This window comes from Dromaius novaehollandiae, chromosome 7 (genome assembly GCF_036370855.1).
Source record: "Dromaius novaehollandiae isolate bDroNov1 chromosome 7, bDroNov1.hap1, whole genome shotgun sequence".
NCBI classification, from domain to species: domain Eukaryota; kingdom Metazoa; phylum Chordata; class Aves; order Casuariiformes; family Dromaiidae; genus Dromaius; species Dromaius novaehollandiae.
The window spans coordinates 3,097,841-3,121,299 of NC_088104.1; the positions used below are offsets into that span (position 1 = coordinate 3,097,841).

The 23,459-nt window shown below is 45.4% G+C and overlaps 1 protein-coding gene across 9 annotated transcripts in view; it reads right to left on the minus strand.

The window, feature by feature from the left end:
• LYPD6 (LY6/PLAUR domain containing 6) overlaps positions 1 to 17,114 on the minus strand; it is a 45,718-nt gene extending 28,604 nt beyond the window's left edge. For 2 of the 9 annotated variants that reach the window (XR_010389887.1, XM_026097587.2), the window contains exons 1-2: positions 16,534 to 17,110; positions 15,949 to 16,133 (exon numbers count right to left, since the gene is read on the minus strand). The gene's annotated coding sequence lies outside the window, so the exon portion shown is untranslated. Of the gene's footprint in view, positions 1 to 15,948; positions 16,134 to 16,317 lie in introns of all 9 variants that reach the window. The other 7 variants (XM_064514557.1, XM_064514555.1, XM_064514556.1 and 4 more) reach the window with 7 other exon arrangements.
• Positions 17,115 to 23,459: the final 6,345 nt, after the last annotated feature.

The window sequence follows — 23,459 nt, forward strand, 5'->3', positions numbered from 1 at the left end:
CTCTTTCAGCAACACCAGATCACGCTGCCGGCCGACACGGAGCTCCTCCGGGGCCCTGCGTGGTGCTCACCTGGAGGCCTCGTTTCCGCCGTTTGGGAAACTGCTCCTAACGTTGACCAACACCCGCACTTTGGAAGAGGGCCTAAGACTGTAAAAGCAAGCAGTCCGCCTTCCACTTAGCCGAGTGTGTCTGCCTGTCCCCCTGGGCACTGCTTTAGGGGGGGCAGACACGGGACGCGGTGGCTGGGCAGGGGAGGGCAGAGCAAACGGGAGGCAGGGCCCCAGCTGGGCAGGTGACGCGCTGCCACGGGCAGTAACGTATTCAACCAGGCTACAATTTCAGGGGTTTTCAGTTGGCTCTTAGCAGGATAAGACGACTCTCTGGCTTTGCACAGAGAAATTGCAGGCGCGTAGGGCACGGCAGGCAGAATGGCTACACCTGCACAACGGAGCGAAGGTGCAGCTTCCGCACGTGCTAACGTATCTTGGCTGATTTCAACGATTACGTATCCTATTAAGGACAGGTCACCGGAGAAAGTACGTGTAATAACACTCGGAGCTGGGCTGGAGCCCAGGTGGCTGCTCTTACAAACGAGTCTGACATTAGCCCGGTGCCTCCTGTCCCTGCCTGCGCGTCCCCGCACCGCTGCTCCGGGAGCGGTGGAGAGAGCCGGGAGCGGGCGCTGGGAGACGCGCAGCCAAGCCGCCCCGGGCGGAGGGGGACCCAGGCGGCTGGGCCGGAGTGCTGTGACTGTCCCCACGCCGAAGGCAGCGGTGCTGCTCACGTCAGCAGGGAGCCCCAGCTTCCACCCTTGGGTTTAAACGCTTTGATTTTCCACCCTGGATTTTCTTCCGGCGAAAATGGGGATCAAAACGATCACGTGCCCAAGGCTCATGCTGCAAAAAGCCGCTCACGCCGGCACAAAGTGCTGAAGATGCGAGGTGGCAGGGTCCCGGAGCGGGGGACCTCACTGTCCCCCATGGGCTCATCCTCGCGGCTGCCAATTTCCAAACGAGTCCTACATATGGCTTTCAGTGCAAAAATATTGTACCCTTGAGAAACTATCTGTACATTTAGCAAAGCAAGGCCTTATTAGATCCAGAGCGGACCTCGCCATATTTATCCCTGCTGCATTAAAAATAATATTTTAAAAGAAAATACTTCTGAATAACTGCTTCCTAAACCCAGAAAAGGCGGGGGAGGTGGCTGCAGGCCATTTACAACATTGGCACAGCCAGGGAGAACCATGAGTACTCAGCACCTTTTAAAATACGTCCCATAAAATTTTATATGCTCGTTTAGCACCTCCCAGAGCGCGGCACCCGCCCAGCCCGAGGCCGGCAGCACCGGCTCCCACGCCGCTCGCCGAGGGCCGCGGCCGTCGCCGGTGATCCCCCGCGAAAGGACGGTGCTCGGTGGCCGAGCGCCCGCCCTGCGCTTGCTCTGCGGTGTCCGCGGCCCGCTGCCCCCTCAGCGTCACACCTCCAAAGTGCAACCCTGGGACAAACCACGGTGCTGTCAGAACTTAAAAGTCTCGTTCCTGGAGCTTTGTTCCTTAGCTGGCTCATGGATTATGGATTACTCGCCTCGGAGCGCTCCCACAGATCTGTTTGATGTTTTTTAAATTACTACTCGGCAAAGAACATCACGGAAATCCTTACTGTTAAGGGCACAAATTCTGCCCTTGTTTGTAGTACTGTAACTCCTAAGCACCTTCACTGGCTTCTGCAGAGCTATTCTAAATTTAAAACTACATGAACAGAGAATATGCCTGTGAGCATCCTGGATCTTTTCAAATAATTTTTGAAGTGACATTTCTGCCCCCCCTTTTCCTATTTTTTCCTATGAAATCTATTCCATTATCCGTGACTCTTTCGCTGTTTGATTCCATTTCAAATAATTATTATTCCTAAAATCAGTGTAGATGAAAATAAAGTGGTAAACAAGTAAGTAAATAAGTAAAGTAAGTAAATAAGTAAGTAAATAAGCAGTAAATAAAGCGGGCCAAGAACGGCTCTCTGGCCACTGCGATGGCAGCCACGGCACGGCTCAGGTCCGCACACGCAAGCCATCCTTTTTGCCGAGGAAGGGTGGCCACGCGCACGGTGCCGGCTGATCGCGGCGATGGCCCATGCAAGCCCCCAGCTCACCCATGGCCACCAGCCGGGAGCTGGCACGAGCCGCCAAAGGCAGCCGGACGCTCGCTGTGCGGGCACCAATGCAGCACTCGGGTTCCTGCTGTAGCTGCACACTTGCACAGATGCTGCTATGGGGCTCGTTCGCGAGGCTACACCAGCTAAACAACCTGCAAGGGCGTAAGACGCGTGCAACACTTCTTCCCATGGAAGTTTGACGGGGTTTGGCTCTTTTCAGGTATTTATTTCTAAAGCCCGCTACCTCCGAAAACATGGGGAAGCTACGCAGGCACCCATGAGAAGATGCTTCTGAAGCCGCTGTTCCACCAGCTCTGCTTCTCCTCTGGGGTTTTGGGGCTGGATGCAGCAACTTCTAAGCCAGTAGAAAGCTTCCCATTTGACTTCAGATAACTGCTCCAAAAAGCCCTTCTCGCACTGTACGGCAAGACGTCCTTCCTCGGGCAAAGGCTGGAAGAGCCGCAGCACGGCCGGTTCCCGGGCCACCAGCCCCGGGCTCCCCGTCCCTCTGCCCGCGGCGGTTCTGCGCAGGAGCTCGTCCCTGCCACCACAGCGGCGAGCACAGGCGCACGGTAACGCCAGCTTCCTCGCCCCCGGCTCATCCGAGCTCAGACTGCTCCGGGGTGGTGGCAGTGCTGCTCCCGGGCCCTCGGGTCCGGCGCCAGGGCAGCCTCCGGCAGCACCCGGCTTCACGCGGGAGCAGGGCCAAGCCCGGCACGCAGAGGAGCTGGTCCGGCGAAGCATGGGCCCTGGCGTCCGCGAAATCACCCCACTCTCACCCAGAATCAGGTCCCTTGGTTGCCACGTGCAAAACCAGCTGCAATGCAGGTGCTTTTCAAAATACACCTTCCCGCAGAGGAGCAAAGGTAACCAAAGAAACCGAGGCCTGCCGAGATGTGGTAGGATAAGACGTACAGTAACCAACCAAACCTTGAGAACGAGGGGAACATTATCTCTCTGAGCTCCTTACAAAGTTGTACAGCAGCGCTAGAAGCGTCAGGAATTAATTAGAAAACAGGTTTGAGTGTCCGATCATGTATCTGCTCCTTCTGCAACAGCTTTGCCCGCAAGCCAGCCGGGCCCCTCCGCCGGCTCTGCGGGAACAGGCGGCACCTCCTAACCCACCTGCGCTCCGCGGGAGAGACACGCGCTGCTCAAGACAAAAATGTCAGAAAAATGAAAAAGAGGGGAAAAGAACTGCTAGAGAACAAAAATGATTCCAGTTTGCGGAATCTGCTCTCACATTTAATCCCTGTGCAAAGCTGGAGCCTCCCATGCTTTCTCCTCCATCCGCTCAAACTAACGGAGGCGCAGAGCAGGTCTCCCCCTCCTCCACAAACAGCTTGCTTCTTCCAGGCTCGCCCGCTACGAAAATCAAAACCGTGCACACACTGTAGCCACGAAAACCACTCACCTGAGAAAACAGACTACTCAGGGGGCTAAGTCTTCTCTTTATATTCTTTCAACTAAAAAAGTCAACTTTACACCAGAAATGAAGTGGCTGTAACTCTTACAAGCTGAGCTGGCACATGTTCTTATCGGCCACTATAGATTTATGATTTCTTTTTTTTAAGCCTAACTGGAAACACATGCAATCTCGATGATTAAAATTCTCTAATAAATCTGCAGAGCCAGGTCAAAGCCGAGGCACCGCAGAGAGGAGAGAAGGTGAATTTTCAGCCATGAGGGAGTAGGAGAGGGAAATGCTGGAAGTCGCCCGAGGGATGTAAGCCCCTCACCTCCGAGGCCCTGAACCCGCGCGGTGCCACGGGCAGGAGGGCAGCACTGGCAGCAGAGACGAACGCTGCCGATCCTGCTGCGGGCCATCAGCACCCTCTGAAGTTCAGGTTAAGGCTTCATCTCCGTTCACAAGTTTGGTCAGGATCGCTGCGCCCGTTAGGAACGCAGATACGCTGCTCGCAGTGTGAAAGTGCTTAAAGGAATATAGATTACGCCACAAGCCAGCACAAGCTACGCTATAAACGCTTTCACACAAACTGCATTTACACTTGTTTAAATGCTTTTTCCAGTTTGACTTTAGCTCCTCGGTTAAGAGCTTGCTTACACTAAGGTACCGACATCATTTCAGCGGTTCAGAAAATTTTGGCTTCCAGAAGCAGAAATAAAATGTAACACACAGCCATCTTTTGTTGTGACAGAATTAAACAGACACTTCAATTTTTGACTTATTAGCGGAGGGTTTGGTTTCTGCGAAGCTTCAAACCGCGCTACTGTGCCAGAGCCACGACGTCATGTAACTGAAGTCCTGACTCTCTGCCAGTTTGAGCAGTAATGCTGCACGAAGCCAAAACGAGCTTCCTGCGCTCAACTGGAAACAAAAGAGCACTTCTACAGCGTTGCCCTAGGGGTTAATAGAAATATATATGCCCAATTCAAGACACAGTTACCATCTTATCATATTATCAGCTTCCACATGCATAGAACAGAAATACAACGTGGGATATTACATAACATGGCTATATTTAAGTCAGTGCAGACAGACATTGAGAGACTTCAAAACAGTGGCAGGCAACAAACCACCAACTCAGATCTGCCCGCCGCAAGACATTCCTGCCCAGCTGCTCATTTTCCAAATTTGGAACGCATCGCATAGGCACAGAAGATGTAAACTACAACCCCAGTTGTAGATGGAAGAATTATTATTCGCTTTGAACTAGGAGAAACCATTTGGACCATAACCTAACACCACCGCCAGCCGGTCTTGCTAGCTACGGACACGCCGGCGTTGGTCCTGGGCGGGCTGCGGTGGTCGACAACCCATCGGCTGAGCCCCAGCAGACACACGGGGCACGCACAGCTAGGTAAAGGTTGTAGTTTGCAGGTGGGGAAAAGGATGCTCCACGTGTGGCAGGTCGAAGAGCCCCACAGAGGTTTCCGCTGGAACGACGCGGGGGTGCCCGGAGACTGGGAGAGGTCTGCACCAGCAGCCACAGCAACCCGCTTGGAGCAGAATGCCACCCTTCCACCTGCGAAAAAAAACCCTCCCACACCCCACACCACTGACATGGTTAAACACATGCTTAAAAGTCAAGACGACGATTAACAGATTCAGCGGGCATCTGCAAAGCAGATGACACAACTCGCACCTAGTCCATTTGCCGCTTAACTCCGAATGCATTGTACGCGTACAGATGTGCTCTCCTCGAGGCTGAATGCTTCCCAGCAGCCACAGCAGAGGCCCTCCCCTGCCAGCACCCCTGGAGGTTTACTACACGCAGCCTGGGCCAGGCTCACCAACAGCAGCCTCAGTTCAAAAAACAGCCAAAGACATGGTAAAGGTGATGCCCTCTTTAAGCAAGCTTCTCTGCTTAATTTTAAGTGTCAGAGGACTGACGAACACTTCAGAGGACATAGAAAGTGCTGTATTACACAGTCAGATCTCACGTCTTGCATGGCCACTCCATGGCACATCGCTTTTCTAGTATTTTAAAGGCATCTAGCTGCTCTTCCAGCTGCCCAGCAGCACAAAGTGGCTCCTGTGCGCACGATCGGGTATGGACAGTGATTATATCCCATGTTCCCTGAACCTCTGACAAGAGGGACCCGAACCCCAGCAGATGAGACAGCTGAGGGCTACAAAAATAAAGATGCTTTAACCTCCTGGAAGTACAAGCAGACTTAGTTCCCCGCTGGAGACTATGGTACATACCATCTCATTCCTGAATAATGAACTATTTTTAATGAAACTATCGTGAGATATTCCAGGTTAACTGACACAGACTTGCAGGTATTCAGGATTTGAAAAGAACAAGTAGATAGTAAAGTCTTACTTGAAATGCTTGAGAATAATGTGAAAAATCCAACAAATGAATGCCACTCAGACAGATCTTACTAAGACTGTTAACTGGTGGGCCAGCCCTGCCAGATGCTGTTGACAGTTACTGAAAGCACATGCAATCATTTCAAGGCAAATCACCTTGAAAGTAATCCTCTCTCAAGAAAGCCTATGACATCCAACAGAAGCAAACCATTTTCAGACATCCATGGAAAGAAGAGGATTGTAAGGATCTCAGAAAAGCAACCAGAATTACACAGTACAGCACTGATCAAGGAGAAAAACATACTAGAGATGAGTGCTGGCACACCCATCAGGACTCATGCACCGGCAATACTGAGGCTTCAAAAGACAATTCTAGGTATCAGTGAATGCAGTTACCAAGTATTCCAGCCCAAAGAGCACAAAAATCAACTAAATGGCTTTCACTGTCAAAGTGTCCTCTGCTCCTGAAGATACTGCATGCGAGCTCTCAAGCCGGTACGGGAAGAGTCTCCGAAATGTGAGCTTCCCCTGCCAAATCCATCAAAATGTCACTGAACTACAGATGCCAAAGTGAATTTGGATATCCAGTGCACATCAGTTTTCCAGTATCCAAAGCCATCTTGGAGCTCATGAAATGCGATAGTCTTTCCTGTCTACAGAAAAGCTACATTTTAATGCAAGTTACTATATTTAAACAAGTTCTACAGACAACGGATCCTCTGAAGACCTCATTAGAATTTGCCCTGCTGGGTAACAGCAACAGCTCAGTTCCTGACCTTGATTCATCGATTAACAATCAACAGTTATTCAACACGAGGCGCTCTTGCCAGCAGAACTTCTGCATAGCCTTCCACACCTCTGCACGACCGGACTTACACGTACAAACTTACTTGTACAAAGAAAGATATTTTTCCATTCGTAATAACAACACAGATGAGCCTGAAGTGTTGCTGTAAGGTTTTAAAACTTCTTCCAATAACGTGGCCTGTGAATGGGTATCAGATACAAGCCTGCTAAATGCACAAGGCTTGAATCAGTATTGGAGCTAGAATTATCACAGCAATAAAAGTGTGTCCACAACAAAGAACTGGTTATAATGTCGATCCTACTTTTTTGAACCTCAATATAATTTTCATTCATTAGTATCACAGACAGAGCCTTGCTTTTGATATTTGGGTTTATTTTGATAGCCAAGCCAGTCAAGAACCTTCACAGTGTAAGAATTAAAAGAAAAACACGACAGACATACAGTACCACACACCTTGCATGGCAAGCAATTTGGTGCATGAAGTCCAAAGCACCAAAACCAGTACTAATCACCTTGAGCTCATTAATTTACAAAGCTTTGGCCCAACTTTAGCGGCTGGCAGACGATCAAGTTCTTAGTTGATACAATCCAAACTAATCCACTAAGAGGCATTTAGAAGCCAGCTAGGAAATAAGCATTTTTATATTATTAGAAGTGGTAAAAAGTTTTAATGACAGCAGACTCCTCAAGGTGAGGGGAACCAGTCTGTCGTTCAACTTGCCTTTCCGTTGAACACCTAGCTCCACACACGAGGATTTCCCATCCCAAACCCCGCTGCCCGCCACTGCATTGAGTCACCAGGCTGTTACCTTCCCTCATCCACGCATCTCCAGGAGGTAGGCGCAAGTCAGCCTCTGACCCATAAATATGGCCCACGTCCCCACTGCAAGACCGCTATTCTTTCTCTTCCCTTCACTCAGCCGCTGGGACCTCCCTCGTAACTGAACCGATAGAGACCCTGCGCTGTCCTTGGAGCACCCACTGTTCAGCTGGCTCCTCGCTACAAATTACTACATGGACTGTGGACCTCTGGCACAACCCTGTGCTGCCAGTCTTGTATCAGTGATACAGCTGAGTCCAACTAGGCGGGTAACACAGCCTTGGCTGGCTGCCACACACCACAGTAGAGCAATGCTACCCATGGAAAGCCACCACGGCTGGCTCCCGGCTCCCACCCCGCCAGCAGAGCAGCCGTCGGCATCGGTAGACGTGGGGTGTTGCAGTAGCCTTTTCCCGGAGACAGGCAAAAAAGCAATCTGATGCAATCTATGTTATCACATCTGTCCTTTTTTTAATCTTTCTTCTTTTGATCGTATTTTCAGCATGATTTCCTAAGGAAAGGAAGCTTTTGTCATCATAACAGGGTGTGTGTCTTTATGTGCTTTTCCTCTTCCTCCTCGATCCGAAACAACTCTCACGCTCACTGGCTGAAGCCAGCCAGACTGGACAGAGAGGTGGAGGTCATGAAACCTAACAAAAGCAGATACACACTGAAGACATCCTCCAAGTGCCTCAACTAAAGAGTTCTACTAGCACCTTATCACACACTCAAAAAGAGAATGAAGAAGAAACCATTTAAGTGTCCTGACCATGGGAAAGTTTCAACTGCAGACCACAACCACCGTAAGACACAAAGCTGTAAGAAAGCAGGCTTCATTAGACATACGGCTCACTGAAGTACTTGAAGCAATCCATGTGGCTGTCTAGTTTGCTTTCAAAATACACATGGGTCATACTTAAAGATTTTTATTTCATCATTTCCAGAAAGCCAGGGGTTTGTTGCCTTTGTAAGTCTGAACGCCAAACTAAACACCGGATCATTCCCAGCTATTTTACAACCGATATGTTTTGACTTTTGTTAAGCAGGGTATAAAGTCTTTGGTTCAACAGTGTCTGCAGCTGCATCAGCTGAGATTTGTGCAACAAAGCAGTTCCACAGAAAAACACACCCTGGAACACAAAACAGCAAGAAAAGCATTTTGCAATTTTGTCACTCACATATCAGATCTAGGAAAAAACGTACACTGAAGTAGAACATGTTTGAAACCTCTTTTTATCTGGAAAAAAGTTAAGAGCCAGGAAATTAAAATAAGCATTTTAAAAACTTTTTAAAAACGCAACTCCACGCTATTATATGTTAAAGTAATGCACAAACTAGAATCTTACAACATAACAGCAAAGAAATTTTCATAGCTTCATAGCAGATTGCCTAACACTGACAAAAAGCTTCTAATCTTTTCAATCCTTAAAGACCAACTAAGAAAATGTATATATACACTTGTCATTCAGCAGAGACAGGACCTCAAATGAGGAGGACAAGACCGCTCAAGCTTTTCCTGGAGTGGAGCAAATCAACAGTTTTCTCACTGCCCCCCAAACCCTCTTCTGTCTGACTCCCTTAGATGTGTTCTCTAGGAAACACTACAATTATTATTCACCAAATGAACTTGCTTAGAAGCTATGTGAACCTATCCAAAAGTAACGACCATTATTACAATGATACAGGACTCAAGTTGAGTATTTACAGGCGGCTCCGCACAAGAAAAAATTTCTCCATACCCTATGCTTCCCCTGCCCTTTGCCTGTTCCCCAAACATCACTCAGCACCATTTGCTCTCGGCTCCGTCGCACCCCTGATTAAACACGCCGAGCACCACTCGCGCGAGCCCTTGTTATTTCACCCACGAGCACAAGAAGCCTCACTGGGGGCTGGAAGCTCCTTAAGAGAATGAACACATCTAAAGCGATATTAACTCTTAATATCTGCAGACTGGCATCTGGTTCCTCGGCAGTTTAACCCCAAGCGTTTGTCTGGGGAGACTGCTCTAAAACCCATAGGGATTTCTACGAAAAGAGCTATGTAACGGTAACAAATCACGCTAAATACTGTCAGTAGGGTTTCCTCTACTTTTTTGATTTGCCCCATACTGGTTTACCTTTAGACTGTTACACTAATACAGGAATCCCAGGAAAAAAAACTGCTTTGACTAAATATTTAAGATCAGAAAAGCCTGAGACTGCTTTAGACATGTCTTCCTCATCAGCCTCCACAAAAATGAGCAATCTCATAGATGCAGCAAACATAAAACATGTAAAAATACCTTAAATGCCACTGAATATTCAGACGTACACCATATTGTAATAACAGTATTAGTCAAATGGGACCTGAAAACCCACTAGTAGTCATGCCGAAATCATGAAGGTTTCCCTTGTTTATGGAAAATCAGTCGATTTTGTTTACATGTATCTAACCAAACAAAAGTGCCATAAATCCTATGCGATAACACTCATGCAATTACCATCTCACATGGGTATTTATACATGAATCCAATTTAAATCAACTGCATTTGCACATCAAACCATCAAATTGATAATTCAGTCTAAATATACTTTCCTGATCTACTAGAACAAATTGACTGTTTGCTGTAGCCTAGGGAAGTCAGGCTCTCCAAAACACACGTGAATGTCAAGTTTAACTCTAGGTCATCCCTAACCATTCAACGCCATGTGCGAGTCGCATACCTAAACCTATCACAGCTTGTCACTGGCCACTGCAACAGGTATTGTTTCTGCTTATTGCATTAAATAAAGCGCATGCATGCACTCACCAGAAGGAAGAAAGCCAGATGAAAAGGTTTAAATTATTTGGGATTCTGAAAGTAGCTGTTGCTCCTGGGGATTTTGAAATCAATTGTTGGTGATTTGAAGTCAGCAAGACTGTATGACTTCAATAACAGAGGCACAGACTGGTACCTTCAGACTTCTAAGATTTTATAAAGTACTTTCTTTATTCTAGAGACAAGAGTGTGGCTTCTACTCACACCAGTGCTATTTTGGGAACCTGGTTATAGACATATCCCTATTTTTAAGATACGTCAAAGAAACCCACAATTACCCAAATTAGCTTAAAAAAGAATACGGATGTCACTATTCAAAAAAAAAACCCTACAAAATAACCTAATTGAATCTACTTTATTTAATTCAAAAATCTAGCACACCCATATGAAACAACAAACAAAAGCGTGAGCCAGAAAGCTCAGAATGGGAAAACATTAAGAAATCCGGTGGTTTAAGTGAAGATTATTTTGGTTTGATTTCCCTTCTCCTTCCCTCCAACCTTACTTCCAGACGACTGAAGTCTTTCTGGAGCACCTTTGCCTGGGCTCCCAAGGCACGAATGCTGACACCCGGTATTCAGGGGAGGACGTGCGTCCTACAGTCCCACAGCTGACTGCGGTCCTGACGTGAGGCTTTCCCCTCCCTCCACCACCCAAACCGAAAACCACCGCTTTTGGCAGCAGTGACGTGACCGCCGTTGCAGGAAAGGACAGCCAGCTGTCACGGGCCCCCACGGCGCCGCGGGATGAACACGGAAGATGACACAGAATCCTGCTGGGCAGGGAATCCGCACGAGCATCTACAGGCATGAGAGCAGCAAAAGGGAACTGGACCAGAATCAACAATTTCCAACTATTTTGGTGGGGGGGAATCACACGCTTTAACACAGTGGCAGTTTTTGTAAGGTCCTGTGATAAATTACAGGCTAATCATGAAACTCAAGCATGCAAGTTAAGTTTAATTTTTTAAGGAATGTTTAAAAGTGTCCTTGGACACAATACTCACATTTAATATGCTCTAAATTAGACAAGACCATGGGAATGGAGCCTTCAGCATTTCTGAATTTAAAATACCCCAAAAATACAACATTTATGTGACTTTCAGAATCATTTTCCTCATTGCACTATAAACCAATTTCCAATATTCCAATTCCAATATTTTTGTTTGTTAACCTGTTCACATCTTCTTTCTTCTTTCACACTGCATATGCCTTAGTATAGACATACACCACCATCAATACAAAACCAAGTAATTTTATATCCTGCCTAATGCTGAAACAGTTACACTAACGTTTTTGCCAGCCAAATTCATTCAGTATACAAAGGAGTTATTTGACAGCTAGTCCATCAACTACATACAAGTCATAATTTGTCTGTACAACAGCTAACGAGATGAAAGGAGGTACCTACAAAAGCAGTAGGTTGACTGATACAAAGTAATTGCAGACAGAATTTGATGCCAGAAATTTATGTAATTCTATTAAAGAAATGCAGTTGCAAAAGAAAAAAACCTAAAGGTCAAATAAAACCCCCAGAATTTAAATATAATGCACATGGGATTTTATGTACTATATAAACACATACAGGGAAAAAGGAGACAATAAAACATTTACTTGCATCTTCCTCCATTCCTCCCATCCCTTCCTATCACATTTAATACAAGCTCCCATTTAAGATAAAAGCAAGCCCCTGCAATAGCTTACTTGGAAATACACGACCCTGGAAGGTATTTTAGACACTCAGTCTAAGTACATCCCGCTATTTAATCTCAAGGTTTCCAGGAGGAATTTTCCAAGTATGCCCTGGCTGAGGAGCAGCTCCTACTGCGAGCATCTGCAGGGGCTCTCCTAAGAGAGACCCAGTCTTAACAGCACAGCACGGCATTATCGTGCTCCAAATCAACAGCAACATTGTGGATTCAGAGTAAATCTCAGCCCGCGACAGCAAGGCGCAACGTCGACTGTGGCTCACGCAGGCGCAAAGCCGTGCGAAGTACGAATGGCAATGCCACTGCACTTTTCACTTTTGGTATGTGCCAAGTGAAAAAAAAACATTTGAAAACACATTGCATTTGTTTTATTTTGCAAATGCAGAAAATTTTAAGGGGTTAAAAGTGACATAGAGTCTGTGATGAAACAGTCCCTCCTGTCCATGTACATCTGTACTGTGAAACTCTCACAACTTCCCCATCAGCAATATAAAAACTGTATTAGAAACAAGAAAGTACAGGGTACGCGTAACAAAACAAATACTGGCACTTACCGAAAACCACGTCTATTGCTGCGAACATATGGTGAGACTTAGGGATAAGAATTACGTTCTTCTGTGAGTAGGTCACCCCGCGCCACAAGGAACACAACAGGCATAAGGTCTACTGCAACTATTCTAACGCTCAACAAAAAGGAAAACCGTGAAGAACTCTTAGTTTTATAAGAAAAAGAAGGCTTGCCAACAAGCGGACAGCTTGCCATTCAAACTAACCTGTCCTTCCAAAACCTCATGGAATCCAAATTAAAGAAAAAAAAAAGATGAAATCAACGTGACCTACATTTGTGCTAGTATCACTCTTCTCCAGTTTTAACAAGTATTGTCCAGTGTAACAACCTATCCAGAACTGCCGATGCAGCTTTTGCACTATCCTACGACTTACTTTGCTCTATGCTCATTTAGTAAAGGTCTTCTCACAGAAGGAAGATACCTATCAGCAATTCAGATGCACCACATTTTACCCAGTGACCATGTCAGCCACCCTAGGATTGAAAGAGAGTTTGCTTTAAAGGAAAACAAAGCTTATTTTAACTAAAAACGTCTTGCTAGGTCCGAGTTTTATCACACTGACTATAAGGCTCATCAATATATACTTCCAGTCTTTTCTACAGAGTTCACCACAGCCCAGGCTCCGGCTCTTGTATCGTCTGACCTCTGCGAGTTGCTCTGCTTCTTCCATCACATCGATTTGACAGAAACTACATGCAACGTGGGGGCCGGGGAGGGGGGGGAAATCATAGCACACTTGTGCTCAGGTTCATACATGGCTATACAGCAAAGCCTCCAAGAAAGTACAGCAGTTATTTTAACATTCTTAAACTGTCCATTAAACTAACGGTATTTGGAAGCTGGGACCAATCCAGGAATTCAGAGTTGGTTTTCCATTTGAAAACCCCGATCCCCCTCACAAGGCAGGAATGCATTCTATTTTCAAACTAAATTGTAACTTATACTTTGCCTTTTATGCCAGAGAGTTTGAGGAAATCAGGTTCAAGATCTGTCTGACATGAATGCCACGTAATTAAACAAATGGACCACTAACGCATAAATAAAGTTTCATATTTACAGCAAACGCATCCTCTATTTGAATAAGACAGAGACGACTTTTCAAATGTTTTTATGTAAGCGCTGCCCTAAAAATCCAGTGGAAACCAAAGGGTCAAATTCCCTCCCCACTGGCCCTTCACAGAGCCTTAGGGGAGCCAGCGGGGTTAGACCAGAGGACAAGCCCGATTAAAAGCATGGCCATGGTGTTTGCATAGCTAATCAGCTGAGTGTTTGGAATCATTTTATCCAAGCAGTACTAATGAGCTAAATCTCCGTTATTATTGCTGTGATCATCCACCCGTAAGTGCCTTACCACTGCTTTATTTCTACTTTGTCCAAGACCAAAGTGAACGCGGATCTAATGAAGCAACCTAGCTGTGACGCCTCTCTGCCAACACATGGAGAGTATGTACGCACAGAGCTTGCTAAAGCAGAAATACCCACATTTTTGTTCAGCTGCCCTTCCTTAAGCTTGTGCCCGCTGTACAGTGGCCAGCACCATTATGTTTGCACTCTGGAAAACCAAACACGCGAGTCTGAAACCTTGCAGCCCCACAGCCGCGGCACCGGAGCAGCGAGCGGGAGCGACTCTGGCCTCCTGACACCACAACACGACCGCGACCGCAGGTCGCCTACAGTCTGCGTCTTCCCATCGCTGAGCAAAACGCTACTTCCACAGCGGCGGAAGTAATAAATTCTAACAAAGATAGTTGTAGAGGTACTTTAACGTCAGCATTTGGGATCTTCACCCGGTGCACGTTATGGTCTTTGTCATTTACCGTTAATTTCTACAGAACAAGGTTTCCTAGGCTACGTAATGAGTTTTTTAAGAGAATACAAATATCATGCCCATACCGCCCATTGGAAGCTTGCAGCCCGCGACCCCACGCTCAATCTTGGCTTTATAACGCAACTCGTACGGATGAAAAAGCCTAACCGCGGGGCGACTGCCAGACCGGCACTTGTAACGCTGTAAAATCAGTGAACGCGCACCTAACAACACATTACATTAGGCTCAACAGCACTCGTGCGGAGTCCCAGAGTTAATACAGCTTTTCAGACCTATCAATATCCGTTCTTAAGAAAACGTCTGCAAGATGTAAAAGAAATCACAGAGGCGTATGAACAAATTCTGTAGCTTGCCTATTATAGCAGCAAGCTGCATCATTTTGCGCTTTCCATCTCACTACTTGTAGCATATAATTATCATTAAGAAACTATCAGTATTTCCTCTGAGGCAAGCATATTTGAGCAGAAAAGGGAACATGCAGTGGCTGTAATTAGGAAGGAAAATATTTCTCTGAGAAATTAATTTAGTTTTTTTAGATAGTGATACCTTCTTAAGAGCAAGAGTAGGAGGTTTTTTCATCTGGGATGCAGTTCTCTTTTGCAGATTATTAATATAACGATTCCATTTGCATTTGCTTTGAAAATAATTCGTGAAAATCTACATTTGCATAAGTAGACGCACAAAATCACACACACGGTCGCCTGATCCGCTTGCAAAATTCAAATAACCGCCGCTGCGAGTACGACAGCAAGAGTCAGACGCACAGCTGCGTGTTTGCACACGCGACTGCCCGACCGGCCCGCAGCGGCAAAAAGCGCACAGGGAGAGCAGCCGTGCAAGTGCCCACGCGCTGCGGGCGCGCAACCGCTCGCGTTCAGTTCCCCGTGTCGCGGCGCAAGCCACCGGCGGCCGGAGCTCGCTGCCCTGCACAGGCCACAGCGGCGGCCGGCGCTGCGCCGAGGCGCGGGGAGGCACCGCGCAGCGCTGCCCGGTACCGGCGGCGCCCCGGCCGCGCGGTAGGTGCCCGCGGGCGCGGAAGGGGCAGCAGCGCAGCGCAGCGCGCTCAGCCCTGGGGCGGGGGGAGCACGGCCACGCGGCTGCTGCAGCGCGGCGGGGCGAGACCTGCGCCGGCCGCGGTGCGCGCAGCGAGGCGGTGCCTGCGCTCAGCCGCGTCCAGAGGGGACTGCATGTAGCGCCCGTCGTCTTTCGAACACAGCTTTCGCTTTCCTGTACCCCGACAGCCCCTTTAGTCACTTGGAAAGGAGCTACCGCTAAACACACTGAATTTAAACAATATTGTACGTACATTACTGAAAACGCTAATACTTGCATTTTTCGTAGTTAACGTAAATGGTATACTCTCCTAAGAGCACATCAGCCGAACTTTTACGCTTAAAAGATCACTTCTCTACTGCGGTAGAAAAAAAGGTTAAGCAGAAGAGGGTTTTGTATTTTCTCTCTCTGCGCATCCCTGCGCGCGTACCTCTGCAGCGGGCGTGCGCCGCCTCCTCCTCCTCCTCCGCGGGTTTCCTCGGCGCAGCGGCAGCTCGGGGACCCCGCGGCGGCTCCCGGCCCGCGGGCGCGCCGGGCCCCTCGGCGCCGCTGCCTGCCCGGTTACTGCCCTCTGCCGACACCGCGCCCGCGCTTCGGGACTGCACACACGCCGGGCTGAAATTAAGCAAAGGACTTCTCAGGCCAGCACCGCACGGCTTTTGCATGGAACGAGTGTGTTTACTGCAGGTTTGAACACCGTCTGCTGGGAAAGCAAAGCTCTAAATAATTTTCTTTCAGGGTTCATTAAAATTAGATGCTGAAATATTTCAAGCATTATATATATAAACTATTATTTTACCCTCTTAGTCAAGTCTTCCTTGTTTCATGAAGAAAATCTAGGTATGATAAAGTATAAATTCAGAAGCGTGGAGGATTAGAACGACAGACCCAGCCGAGGGCAGAGATCACGGACGGCACCAGAAGAGGCAGCAGCAAGCCCCCAGCGCACGCAGGTAAATCCCAGGCTAGGGGCCCCGGGGAATTACAGCCACGCCGCGCATGCCGAGCGACCCACCTCCGCTTCCCGTTTGCCAAACAGTTGAGTCTGTCCAGATGCCGAGAGAGGAATCGCGTCCTTAAGCACAACACGGCCACTGTTAACCCTCAGTAAATAACAAATCGCGTGCCTAGCTCGGATTACTAAAATGTGAAGCATCAATGTTTGCGGATAACTGGTTACTGTATCCCAGCGGATCTGCTCCTTGAGGGGTTGATGCCACTGTTCAGAAGGGTCAACAGCAAGACTTCTGTACCTGCTCCGAAGGGGAGTGTCTTTCTGCAAACGAATCACGCTGTTTGATTCCAGCATACTATTACAGAAGGCTTTCCTTGAGCAAAACTCCCTAGACGAGGCTCGAGGTTTTTATCTCTTGCCAATTTCAAGTGGTTCTGTTATCGTTAGAAGAATGCAATTACATACACCTCGCTATACTTAAGTCCATTTCTCAATAGACTGAACGTAAATACGTGTATTTAGAAAAGCATGACATCACGTTTTAGCTCAGTTGCACGGTTTTTAGATAACAGCAGTACCCTGTCCTTGAGAATGCTAAGATTAGATAAAATATTGAATAATAGCTATGACTACAAACCCTCTGTTTGTACATCTTAGTGTGTAAAGTTTAATGACACAATTTATTTCGGTACATTAGCCATGCAGAAAGTATTCAAAACAGAATATGGAACAATTCATCAAAAAAGCATTAGTATTAAGTCAGCATTGGCTCCCAGCTGAAAGCTGTTAAGAAACCCAGGAATGCTCTTGCTGCTGCGGGGAGCTATACGAGCTGCCCCTGATTCCAATCTTGGGCGAGTTTTACACAAATCAGGGGCCATTGACTGCAACAGGAATCGAGTTTGGCAACACTGGTATTTCCTGTTTGGTGGTGCTCCTGTTTCCTGTTGCAGTGTTTCTGTGAATATAATCAACAAAATATAAGCGCCTGAAACAGTTCTGTGACATGGTGAAAGGGGTTTTGATCTCTAGAGTATGAGCGTTGTTTACTCACTGGAACGGCCATAAAGTCAGACCAAGTCTTTGAATTAATTGCTTATTATTTACGTGCATGGCATCATGCAAATGGTCTCTTTAGATCATTTGTATCCCAGAAATCAGGTAAAGGCTAAAGAAAAGTCTCAAAGACGTGACTGGGAAAGAGAGAAACGGTCTAGTGGAACCAGTAATAAATACCAGTCTGGGAAACCTTTTAAGGGACCCAAGACCAAAGCTCTGCATGGGCAGGGCAAAATCACCTTCCCTGTCTTGCAGCTGGCCCAGAGGGAGCAAGTTTCTAGACTCACCTGGAAAGGATTTAGCTGATGAGATGATGTGGCAAGGGATCTCAAAGGCAGGTGCAAGCTCTGGGGGTAAGACCTCATCAGGGCTGGGTGTGGAGGGCCGGGGAGCTTGCAGCTGAGCACACAGGCATTTTGGTGGAGTGGGACAGGAGCAGGAAAGCCCAGCTGAGAAGGAAATCTACGGAATCCCCAGTTCCACACAGGCTATTGCTTTGGTCGAGCTAATAAATAGGACTAGATTTACCCACTGGGTTTTACTACTTACAGATTTCATCAGACAGTTGTTCTAAAACTCACTAGCTGTGGCACACAAAGTATTCAATACCAAAGGTAGTCCTATCTAGTCACAGATGGTAGCCAGTATTACCACTATAAATAAGTAGGTGAAGAGAGAAATTTCGTCTTCTGATGAGTTAACAAGAAAACAGGGTTAAAAGAGTGGAAGAGACATTGAGTATCACTAACAGAGGGCCTACACCCCAGGACTGAGGTCCTGACTCATCTCAAAGATCATCCTTTAGATCAAAAAAAAAAAAAAAAAAAAAAAAAAAAAAAAAAAACCCACAACCCTAGCCTGGTACATAGACTTCAATAACACACAGGTAGTTATTTCCATGTTCATTCCCATGAATGCTATTAATAGAAATAGACTCATGTGACTGGAGCTTTTAGTATTTATGAATCATCCCAGTGAATCAATTGCAATAAAGACTGTCTATTTTAAAGAGTTTAACAAATAGGAGACCAAAGAAGCAGCAAGGCTATGAGGCAGCATGGTGAAGATGAAAGAAGTTTAAAAGGATAGGCAAGAAAGCAGACAGCAGTATTGGGATAAGGCCATATGTCTCATGAAGGTTATAAAAGCCTTGGGTTTCTGAAGTGAGATAATGAGGTCAAAACGTGCAGTCGAAGAGGTTTTGTATCAATAATCGGTGTATTTCAACTCACTCCTCTATCGGTAAAAGGTATACCTGCCTGACTGTATGTATAAGTATAAAATACAGAGTTATTTCAAACAATCTGGCAAGTTCATACATAAAACTGTTGTTGAAATAACTTCTAAAGTTATGCAAGTTATAAAATAAATTGTAAAGCAATTAAAGAGGATTAAACAAATAACTGACAGTGACAAAACAAAAAAAAAATCCAGGTAACTCATTATGAAAGACCTGTATTTCTTTTCCTGAGGAGAACTGCTCACTACAGCCAAGGCATCAAATGTAGCCTTTTGTTGAGAGTTTGAATGTTGACACACGATACTCTAAGGCAAGTTCACTACCAACAATTATCCAGACTGTTCCAACTAAGTGCTGCCTCAGCTAACTCCAAGTTAAATTTGATAATCCTAAAGCAGTGTAGGCCAGCAATTTGTAGTTATTATTTTTAGTTCATTAATTTAAAAGGTTAAATAAAAGAATTAACAATCAGACAAAACTGGCTCACAGTGTTAGTTTTGTTGATATTAAATCCTGCTTTTGTCTCAAAGGTTCATGAATCAGTAACATCTGTTCCTTCAGAAATGGGTTGTCTTTTCTTTTTTTGTTTCTTTTTTTTTGGGGGGGGGGGCTTATCGAATGCTGTGACACTGCCTGGGCACCCTATATAAAAATAGATTACAATTTTCATCAGACACTTTCTCATTGGCTAGGTGTGAAAACACATTACCATATAACAGCATCGTCAGTGCAGCCCTTCACTCAGTGCTAACTCTCAATGCACCTTATTCATCCACTTGCTTGCAATGGTTATGAATGTTCATTTCATAGCTGGGAACAGGAAAGCCATTTCTTTAGCTGCAGTAGTTCATACAAACAGCAGTATGTATCTGTGGCTCTTAACACTGCTGGATGAGATTCATCGAATTTCCTGTAAACACTGGGAAAATAGCTAAACTGGGGCCATTATCTTGTAATTTTCTGTGTCCATCATGAACTAGTCTAGTTTAGGCAAAAGGCTGAACTTTGCATCCTTGTCTCAGGGAACATTAACTCCCCTATAAAGTGTGTTTATTACTATTTATAGTTCTCTTCTACCAGCATCAGATGCAACATGTCTGTCTAAAATTATGCTATATCCTTTTTAAAAGCCTTCTCCTGCCAGTTTTAATCAGCTTTATATCTTTACTGAAGCCTTGCCAAGAGCATCCAGCATTCTGTGTTTCTGAAAGAACAGCTCAATTATTGCAATATCAGATAGCCCCTGGTAGGTACACTGCATATTTTCTATAACCTCCTGCACTGAGATCAAGATTTTAGAAGACAAAGTCTTTAATCATTAGTCGTTAATCTTTGTCATTAATCTTTGGGCTTGATGGAGTTAGGGCTGGATTTTCATGAAAAAGCCAGGGCAGGATAGAGATGCTAACATACTGCACAAATTGCACTACTGCTCTCTGAGCAGCCCTTCCAGCCCTTCTCCTGGCTGTTCATGATTTGGGGCAAAAAGACAATAAAAAGATAGTGACGTACGTACAGTGCTTCAGGGTATCCTAAGTCTGTATATGCTGTAATCATGTTGCTTGTTAACGGGAACCAAATCCCAACATCCTCTGAGAGGCAGGAGGATGAAATTCTGCATCAGAGGTTCCTGAACACACTGCGACCAGAAAGCATCCATCTGCAGCGAGAGCAGCGCCCAGCCCCGTGCGCGGGCACAGGAGGAAGCCGGACGCTGTCTGGACAGTGTGAGGAGTTTTCATGCTGTTAGAAATAGGTCTACCACTGTCCGAGAATCTCGGTCCGAAAACAAGAATACCTGGGTCCACTAACCTCATCCAGGTCAGGCTCTCGCCTTGAATTTTCAGCTAGAAGCTTTAGCAAACTCAGGTGTTTTAGATACGGTAGAGAAAGGTGCATACAACACACTTGATGGAGTAACGCAGGTTCATTTTTTCCATTGCTTTATTTCCAAAAAGAGTAGTAGAAGTTGATACTTGGGCATCGCAAAACAGGTTTGGACACAGGGAGATAATCTCCAGCTATTACCTGTTTCCTACACACCTGAGAGAACCCAAGTGTGTGAGCTGATCCCAGAAAGCACTGCTCTTAAAAAGGGCAGTCACAGCAAGAAGAAATCAAAGATCAAGACAAAGACAAGGATATTAAACCTTATGCCACAGAAACAAGACAGAGTATTACATTTCAAAACTTTATGCAAGTTTAATTGCATTTATCTTATTTGATAGAAGATTCAAGGATAATAGCTTGGAGACATATGCTACGCCATCGTTACTTTATAATCATATTACAGATGTAAGGCTTAGGTTCTTGCATGCCCAAACAGTCCTTCATTTCACATGGAATTAGTGACATAACTAACAACATTTAATAACGTTTAAAAGATATTCAGAGCCAGAAAACTCAATGAGCAGTCTAAATGGTGCCTTTCTGTGACTGCAGAAAGACTGAATTTTCCAGTCCTAGGGAGGAAATTAAAGTAAATATCTGCAGCATTCTGGTCTCTAGCATTTAGAAATGACTTTCCCAATCGTAAAACTAGGAACACCATTAGATCACAGCATTTTATGAAGAACAAAGGACACACTGGGTGGCCATTCATGTGTCATTCATTAGACTTCATACTTTTCTTGGTTTAGATATTACTTGAAGAGAGATAAAAAACTGGTATATTATTTAAGCGCATTCAGTCTCACTCCCCAGTCTGCAGAGGAATTTCAAAAAAGGATTTTATACCAACTCACCCTCCCTTCATTTTCAATGGTAATTCACAAATATGATTTCTTTCTGACACCCCTTGGAGAGATCATGGCTTAATAGAAACCAAACACAACTAACCTGTCTGTATAAAACAAAACAGCACTTCAATTAAACAAGAAAGTACTATAAGAAAGAATGAGATAAGGCTTTCAGAAAGAAGAGGATGTAAACAAAAATTGGAGAGAAAAAAAATCAGGACAACTTCAAGGACAAGGGGGAAGCATAACATGGAGAAATAAGTGTGTGGGGAAAGGGAACAGAAGACTTCAGAAAAGACATAGTTAGGTGACTGGGAAAATCCCTACCTCCCCAAAGGACTGCAGTTCTCTACTTGCCAAGAAACTACATTAATTAGCCAGTGCATGGTCTGTGCTACAGCAAAAGCATAGATATACACCCCAAAATTTTCTTTAAGCCAATGAGCCAATTAACTGTGTTAGAGTAAAAAAAAAAAAAAAAATAATAATGCCTAAGTCACTAAGGAATACAACACAGAAGTTCTAGCCAAACTGTAACCACCAAAATACTCACACTCAACTACGTAACTTTATGTTTCCTAGCAGAAGTTGTAAAAGGTGTGTGGCATGTTTTAACAACATGCTGCACATTTTATGAACTATGGGTAGGAATGCCCGTTATACCCACCAAGAACAATATCTGAGCAAACTACTTACAGCATGTTTTTCTTCGCTGCCAAGCTTTGTCACTAGACACCTCTGCTTCAGTAAGACAATTCTAGAGGCACCTATCAACCATGAAAACAATACTCGGGAGTCTTGCTGCCAGATGGAGCATGCCTCATAGAGAGTGCACTTCTGGATCAACGGCAGCCATAAAAAGCATAGAACCATGAAATAAAGGATTAAAAAGGAAAAAAAAGTTATTGGAATAAAAAGAGGGTTAATTTCTTTTCCCCACACACATTTTTTTTCCCCCCCAAAGAGCAGGGAGAAAAGTGACAGCCATGAAAGAGACCCTGATTGCCAATTATTAACTGCTGGTAGCACCATTAGTTTATTTACTAGAGTGAAAACTAATAAGGAGACTAATGAGAGGTTTGGTTTGAGGCATTGTGGCATTTCATTACAGTCTGGTGGAAAATTGGAATTGAACCTGATAGCTCTGTACTCGATTAACTCTTTCTCTAGGATCTGCGTGAAAATGCAAACACACTTGTCTGTACTCTGTTCTACTTACCAGGAGAGCTCCTAATGATTTTTTGACATCTTTAATCCTCACAGCAGAAGGTGTCTTGCTATTTTTCCTCTTTATGTTTAACATAGCAGTATTAAAACATTAAAATTATTTTACCATCAACATAATAATCATTTTTATTCCTGTTGTGCCTTTGATCAGGGTCTGTCAAAGCGTGTCACAAAATGTAACTAATTAAGCCTCCCACTACTCCTCAGGTCGGTAGTGGGATATGGTGGAATCACTTCACCTCCCCAGCGGGTGGGCAGCCAAATCTGCTGGGCCGTTTCACCGTGCACGGAAACTTTAATTCCTTCAGTAACCTGTTCAGTACAGATAAACGCTATCTCGGAGAACACAGCAAAATGCAATATGTGTTGGAACTGGGAAGGGAAACCAAATGCATCACTTTGGGTAAAAACTACATGATGAATATCTGTCCCTTTGCCAATGCACCAAAATATTCAGATGCAAAACAAGTAGGCTTTCTGGACATGATCATAATGGCTTCTTAGGAGGAGAAAAAATGATTTAAAGAAGATTCCCAATAATTTTTGATATTCCTAGTGACTAGCAGTGGGATCCTTAACTAAGTACAATAGAAATGCCCATATGCAAGTCCTCAGCTGTTCATATAACAAGGCAGAGAGCTCAACTGAGACGGAACAAAAAAAGATGGATTAGAAAAACAGCAAAGGGTGCTTAAATAACATGGTTTATATTCTTACTGAGG